This window comes from Geospiza fortis, unplaced genomic scaffold (assembly GCF_000277835.1).
Source record: "Geospiza fortis unplaced genomic scaffold, GeoFor_1.0 scaffold70, whole genome shotgun sequence".
Lineage (NCBI taxonomy): Eukaryota > Metazoa > Chordata > Aves > Passeriformes > Thraupidae > Geospiza > Geospiza fortis.
In genome coordinates, this window is record NW_005054317.1 from 203,996 (window position 1) to 211,673 (window position 7,678).

General features: G+C 41.9%; 1 protein-coding gene across 4 annotated transcripts in view; it reads right to left on the minus strand.

The window, feature by feature from the left end:
* The window catches only part of CHL1 (cell adhesion molecule L1 like), a 96,949-nt gene extending 89,943 nt beyond the window's left edge, over positions 1-7,006 (minus strand). For 3 of the 4 annotated variants that reach the window (XM_005420154.2, XM_005420153.2, XM_031056395.1), the window contains exon 1: positions 6,921-7,003. The gene's annotated coding sequence lies outside the window, so the exon portion shown is untranslated. Of the gene's footprint in view, positions 1-6,920 lie in introns of all 4 variants that reach the window. The other variant, XM_031056393.1, reaches the window with a different exon arrangement.
* Between the last annotated feature and the right edge of the window lie 672 nt (positions 7,007-7,678).

The following is a 7,678-nucleotide window of genomic DNA, read 5'->3' on the forward strand; positions in this document are numbered from 1 at the left end:
ATTCATCTATATAATTAATATATATTTTTAATTTATATATATTAATTATTATATATAATAAAATATTTATATTCCCTACTTATTTTGGGCATAACCAAGGGCAAGCTTTAAAATATGGGGTTTTTTTCAGACAGGCAGTGGGACCAAAGGTTGGAAAGGATAAAACCCAAGCGTGAGTCAGCAAGGAGAGGCTGCTGCCAGACACAAGTGGTGTTTGGGGAAATGTTACCAGATGTTAACCACAGGACACAGGAGGTAATTATCCATGTGAGATTCAGCAAACATGGCCTGGAAAGGAGGAGCTTTGCTCACTCCATGAACAGAGAGGGCTGGCAGAGGGACATGGCAGCAATATTCCAACACATGACAGGCTTTAATTAAGAAGGCTCCAATCAGTTGTACTTTGGGAACACCACCAGTGGCTGCCTTAATCTACCGAGAAGGACATTGAGGACAGATAATATGGAAAGCTGTCTGAGCTTTACAATTAATCATTTTCATACATTATCTCCAAAAAAGCTCCCATTGCTGGGAGCTCCTACAATGACCTTGGCACGACCACCTCTGCTGGAGGCAGGGGTGCACTGGGCTCCAGGGGGCTCAGCTGGCTGACCCCTTAAAATTTGTGTCAGATTTGCATTCTACCCCTTATTTTTTAGTGTCAAAACCCAATAAATAACATCTTATAGAAATGGTATTATCTCCCCTGGAAGAAAATAATTTAATTTGGCACAATGAACAGCTGCAGCACCAGCCTTGGAATATCTTCATTTTCTAATTCATATTGGATACCTCCAAGCCAGATCAACTATGGACAAGAGGTTGTCCATCCCTGGGAGCTCCCAAAGCATCTCTTCCTAAAGGCAGCTTTTTGTCCCAGTGCTCCCAGTTTTCTCTTTTCCAAACAAACACAGTGACATAAAAACAAAAGAGGAAAAGCTCCCTTGTCACACTTCTGACCCTCCTGTGTGCATTGGGGTTTAACATGATCTTCTCCATATTATCCTCAGGGAAAAGCCTTCAGGAGGAAAAGGGTGCCATGCAATAAAATAAAAAACATCACACTTCACTGTGATGTTTGTATTCCATATTCTTACTCATTTTTCCTTTATTTTCCATACCTTTGCTTGTCCCATATAGCTTTTTGCAGTAAAGCAAAATTTCAGCATCAAAGCAGAATTTTATACTTCGATTTACTGAAGTAACAGATGAGCTTTGCTGATGCTGAACCTAACTTTGTATTTTTACGTGATTTTATTAACTCGTTTATATAAAACTGGATTACACTCTATTACCAATCTATTTTCTCTGTGTCTACAAGTAGCTGGTAATACAGCAGATAAATCTGAAATAATAGGAATAACAAAAGTACTATTGTGCACAATTATAGCTTGTAGCACCCCAAATCAGACATCATTAGTAACAAATGACAATATTACATAAAAGAAATACCATCTGAAAAGTGATTTTACATGGCATATTAAAGACTTGATGGCTCAGGAGATGGGTAATAGAATAAAAAGCCTTTTATCTCAAGGTCATCAATTCAAATCCAAGTCAGACTGATAGCAACTGAAAGCCATTTGATGAGAGTGCTAATGAGCCCGGCCTCGTTACTGGAAATTTAAGAACACCTCAGCATTTAGCTCCTTGTGCTGCCCTGAGAGCAGAAGTTGGGAGGTTTGGAGGAGCAGATCCAGCCCAGCAGGCAGAGCTGTGCTTCCCTCCCCATCCACTGCCAGCCCCGGGCTGCCCCTGCCCTGCTCCAAAATTCAGAATTCACTGCTCAGTCTTTATTGTGGGAAGGCTGAAAAAAGTGAGAGGAATAGTGGATTTGTCTTTCCAAACAAGCTGTGGGTCTGCTGGTAGATCAAACCAGCTCTTGGAGAGAAAAGAAACCATGGGAAGGGTTCCACTGATTGATGAATGGAAAAAGATATTTGCTTTTACAAATAAACTTTAGGTTTGCCTATAAATTAAGTCAGACTTTGAAAGATGAAAGAAACAATGGGGAAGAAAAATCCCTAAATTCCATAAGAATTAAAAATTAAAAGGAGGGTTGTACATTAGAGGGAGATCTTTGGTATCAGGTGTTCTGGGAAGTCTGAGAACCTCTCAAGTACCTCAGAAATGGGGAAAGAGAAAAGGGAAATGTGGGAAATTGGGATAAAAATTGGCTGAGTCCTCCAAAAATTGGAGAGACCCCAGGAGAATGCCCCATGGCCTCTGCCTTTATTCCAATAAAGTAAAAGGACTCCTCTGTCTCCTTTTTGGACATAAACCTCTGGTGTTTGTGGATTAATTTTCCTAGCAAAAGAGATTGCACTTCCAGCACCCTGAGTGACCACTTCAAATGTGCAGAGGCAACTCTGCTCTGAGCTGTAACAGTTCCAGCATTAGTGGATATCTCACTACTTTATTTGATATCTCACTATTTTCCCAGCGTGGATCCAATGATGCGCCAAAGCAAACCAGTGCAGGGAGAGGAAAGAATCCCTGTGCAAACTCCAGCCACTGCTCAGCTGCTCTGGCACCAGCCAGCAAACAAAGCAGAGCACGTATTGCATGGCTTGACAAGCAAACTCAAAATATTCTCTGATAAAATCCCTGGAATCATTTCCTTTGTTCTGGTATAATACCTGCACAACTCATTGCTGGCTCTGGTATTAACATGATGCAAAGCACTGATAAGAACCCCATTGATGCTGTCCTTTTGATGCTGAATGAGATTTTTATTAAAAAATACCCTTCCAATAAAAGCAACAAAACACTAGAGATGCATTTTCAATTATTTTCAAATTAAAAATAAAAAGCATCCCAGAAGGAATTTGCTTTCATGTCTTTCATAGGCAAAGCTCAGTGCTAAATCAACCCCTACAAATACCTGTTTGCAGTGTAACTGAGGACACAGAGAAGCACCAGTGTAACACAATCATTGTAAATTGAGCAACCTGGGCTGGGGGAAAATATCAATGAGATGATCTTTGAGGCCCCTTCAAACCCAAACCATTCCATGACTCTGTAGGAACAGGGCAAGTGTTCCCCATGATCTCTGGAACTCACAGATTCTTTTTTGAACCTCCCCAGGTCCCTTCCAGCCTCAATTATTTCAAGATTCTGAAAATTAACCACCTCATGGCTCATGTGAACTCCATCTTCAGCAGTGCCTGGGTTTGGAGGAGCAGGTTTGGGTTTCAGGAGTGAATAATGGATTAATTTTAAAGGTACCCAGGTGCCTAAAGATGCATTTTACAACCAGTTGTGTCTCACTATGTCTGGATAATCAATTCCCTTAATTCAATTTCTCCCTGGTGTAATAACCATTAGAAACTCAGCCCTTACCCAGGGGAGACTGTAGAAATCCCCAAACTCTCACTTCTCTGCTGTCTGGAGATGCCCCAGCACCCACAATTCCTCAACTAAACCCCTATGGGTGCCTCTTATTTCAGTGCTGAATTCGGTAATTCCTAAATCCTGATGATCTCATATTTATAACAGTGGGAACAAACCCTTCAGATTTATGGAAGCTCCCCAGATGGAATCCTGGAATGGTTTGGGCTGGAAGAACATCAAAGCCCAACTCATCCCAGCCCTGCCATGGCAGGGACACCTCCCACTGTCCCAGGTGCTCCAGCCCCAATGTCCAGCCTGGCCTTGGGCACTGCCAGGGATCCAGGGGCAGCCCCAGCTGCTCTGGGCACCTGTGCCAGGGCCTGCCCACCCTCACAGAGAGGAATTAATTCCTAATATTTGATCTAAACATACTCTCTGTCAGTTCCATCTAAATCCTGTACCCACATCAGCCCAGGATGTTCACCTCTGGTGCAGCTGTGCAGCCCCAGCCCGGGATTGCCAATTTTTCCGCTTCCAAGAGCTCAGGATTTCCCAGTTCTGATGACCTGAGGTTAAAACCAAAACTTCCTCCCCAGCTACAGCACCGCATGGCCCAACTTACTGCAAGTCTATCCAGCAAACTAACTGTCAAAAATTCAGAAATATGGGTTTGAGTGGATTTTGGAGTGTGGAAAAATCCCAAATCCATCAGTTAAGGCCATTAGCTCATGTGACACACCTCACTGAAGTCAATTTTCAAGGATAAGTGTGTGACAAGCTGACTGGAGGAATTCTCCTTTAATGCATTATTAATTCATTTATTATTACAGTTATTATAATCTTTATGCAGGGCACTGAAGTTTAATTTGTTCTCGATGAGCTAATCTTTTTAATGAGCCCTTTCTTCTCCTCAGGATGGGAGCTTCCTCAACCACTTATGTAGCTTTTAAGCAAGTAGAAAATGACAGGACCATGTACCCTCCTCATAAACACAGCCTCACATAGTATGCCCTGAATTTTAAATGAAAATGAACGATTACCAACTTTCCCACTGCCAAATATCTCTTAAAAGGTTTCAGATACAGATTTTAAAAGGTTTCAGAAAAGAAAATATTCACCAGTAATGCTCTAAATATAGGGAGTTCATCACACAATCTTAATTACGATTGCTCTCTCTGACAAAGAGGAGAAACGCATTTAAATAAAAAGCCCCTGTGTGAGTAAATGCAGTTATTTGTGGGGCAGCACAGATTAATCCAGTCTGGAGCCCCATCTGAATGGCTCTGGGTTCATCCTCTGGTCACCCAGGGCAAGGAGGTCACGGGGCTGATCCCTGCCCTGGGGAATGGGTTCAGACAGAGAGGAAACGGCACAAAAACACAGACATGGGTGCTTGGAGTTGGGATGCAAAGGGAAAAAACACTCCAATTCCAAACACCCACACTGCAGACACAGCCAGGATCCAGCTCTAAATGCTACAGCACTTTGGAACACCCTTGATATTCAAAAACCACGTGGATGTGGCACTTGGGGACATGGGTGAGTGGTGGCCTCGGCAGTGCTGCAGCACTCAGTCAGATTTGATTTGATGGCCCTAAAGGTCTTTTCCAACCTCAGTGATTCTGTGATTCCATGCAGGAAGCTGCTCAAGTCTGCACCTGGAATGCTGTGCCTGCATTTCCAGAGCTCATCCCTGGAAATGGAGCTGCTCAGCCCATGGGACACCCTCCCGGAGAGAAGGTTCTGGAGGTGTGCAAGAAGAAACAACACAGATCGGCCCCCAAGAAAAACAGAATAAATCCTTCAGGAGAAGGTTTGAGGGATAAAAGGTAGAAGGTTCTGAAGGTGTGCAAGAAGAAACAAAAATTGTCCACTAAGAAAACCAGAATAAATCCTTCAAGAGAAGGTTTGGGGGATGAAAGGTAGCAGAAGGTTTTGGAGGTGCGCAAGAAGAAACAACAAATATTGTCCACTAAGAAAAACAGAATAAAACCTTCAGGAGAAGGTTTGGGGGATAAAAGGCAGAAGGTTCTGGAGGTGTGCAAGAAGAAGCTACAGAGATTGTCCACTAAGAAAAATAGAGTAAATCTTTCTTCTTTTTCATTCATACCCAAAAATCAGCTAGCTTTTCATGGTGGCCTTTCCAGCTGGATGGGCTGGAAAGAGGGAAAGTTTATCAGCTAACTCACAAGCACACAAGGAAGTCAGCTTTTCAGGTCAGAGCTGCTCCCACAGTGAGATAAATGAAAACATAACCAGATTTTATGGAGATCTGGACTCACACAGCAGCTGGATCTCACTGCCTGCCTGATTAGCTGGGGTTAATCAGAAATTAGTGAATTATTTTCTACTTGGAACAATTGCTGGTTGTAATGGAAAAAATCCATTTATCAGTGGGTATATGAAAAGAATTTTCAAAAATAATAATCCTTAAACATTTTAAATGCTATTCAGACAAACTACATTTTGTCAATAACTTTATCGTTTTGATTTGTACAGCCCACCAAAGTTCACAAAATTAAATTCAGCAGCAGATGCATAAGAAACCTGCTCTCTACAGTAGTCAAGGTCAGCAAGCAGAACACAAAATCCTAAAAAATGGCAGCTCTAAAGGAAGTTATGGTGTAAATAATTCCCATTATAGGCAAAGCTTTCACCTTGAAGCTCCTGTTAGTAAAAGTCCATGGGAAATGCACACATTGGTAGCCAAGACTCCCTTTTCAGCAGCCACAAACAGAAAGAAAACAGAATTACAGGAGGGTTGGGTTTTTTTTTCTTTCTTTTTTTCTGAATAGGATTTAAAAATAGTTAAATAAATAGACAGAACCCCCTTGCCAGTGTGATTATTTCCTCCAGGCACATCTCCCTACAGGAAGGGCCCATGGGCACTAAAATCCCGTGGAAACAAACTGTCCTGGAGAAGTCCAAGCCATAAATAACTCCAGGGCTCCAAAGCCTTTTTTTTTTCCCTGTGAACGGTTGTTGGCAGTGCCATCATGAAGTCCCTGCTCTTCCGCTATTTCTCTTCAACTTTTAGGAAATCCAAGGAAATCCATCCAGCCCCTCCCTGCCCTGGTGGCCACCAGCAGCTGCTGGGGAGCAGAATGGGACACTGACCTTGAAATAATCAGGGTGGAATGATCACAGCGCCTTTTTCTCCAGAACTGAGGGTGGGTTTTTTTTTAAATGTAAAATCACAATTTCCTCACCAATTAGTTGCTACAACAGGATAAAGCCTGGCTTAGGGCTCAGCTCCACACACAATAACAAATGAATGTTTGCTTGAGCTGCAAAAGGAGAAGACAAACAAGCTCCATCTGACCTCGGAGCTGTCAGGCTCTGAAAGCATGTCCACACCCTCCAGGGAATTAAAATCACAGGGAAGCATTCCAGAACCTGCCTACCTGCACAAACACATACACACACACACACGTTTGTGTTTTTATAAAGAGCTTTTTCCAGACAGAAATGGTATCAAACACGTCCAAAATGGTTACAATGACTTTAACTGTGATCATTCAGACAGAGAGGCAAATCAAATCGACATCCAAAACATTTAATTAAAATGAAAAATTTGCATTTCTAACCAGTACATGGGGCTGTTTCCTCACCAGTGCATGGTCAGGCTGTAGTTTTACATCTGAATCCTTCTCCCCACTTTACTGCATCTAGAAATAAAAAAAAGAGTTGTGAGTTGTGTAATGGCATGTCATATGTTCAATTTATCTAAAACCAGCACCTTTATCAGTACAATTCCTTTACTTTATTTTTTTCCCCCTGTATGCTGAGTTTCTGTCTGATCTCATTCTCCTTGCCCTTCATTTACCTGGAAAAGGAGAAGTTTTTTCCATATTTAAATAACAGAAGCAACATACCCCACGGAATAGAGGAAAAAATGGGCTGAAGTGAGAAGATCTGATTTTTATTCTAAACCTGGTTTGTGGCCTTGGAACAAGGCACTTTTCTGCACATTTCCCCTCTCTGCCTTTCTTGTCTGCTTACATTACAAGCTCTCTGAAGCCTGTTAGGTGTTTATACAGCACCAAACAGATAAGATTCAGCTTTCCTCAGAATCAAAAGGTAACACGAACCCAGAAACAATAAATCTTATCAATCACCACCTACGTTATTGCTCTCCTAACATGAAACACGTTTCAAAATGATTTTCAATAGTTACTTTCCTTTAAAGGGAAAGAAATAAAAACAGCTCGTGGAAGAAAAGTGAATCCAAGAGGAAACAGATCCTTTAATTGTTTGTTTGGGTTTTTTTCCCAATACATTCCACCTGTTTTAACCACATTGCCCAAGAGCTGCATTTCTGTATCTTTACTACAAGGACAGGACA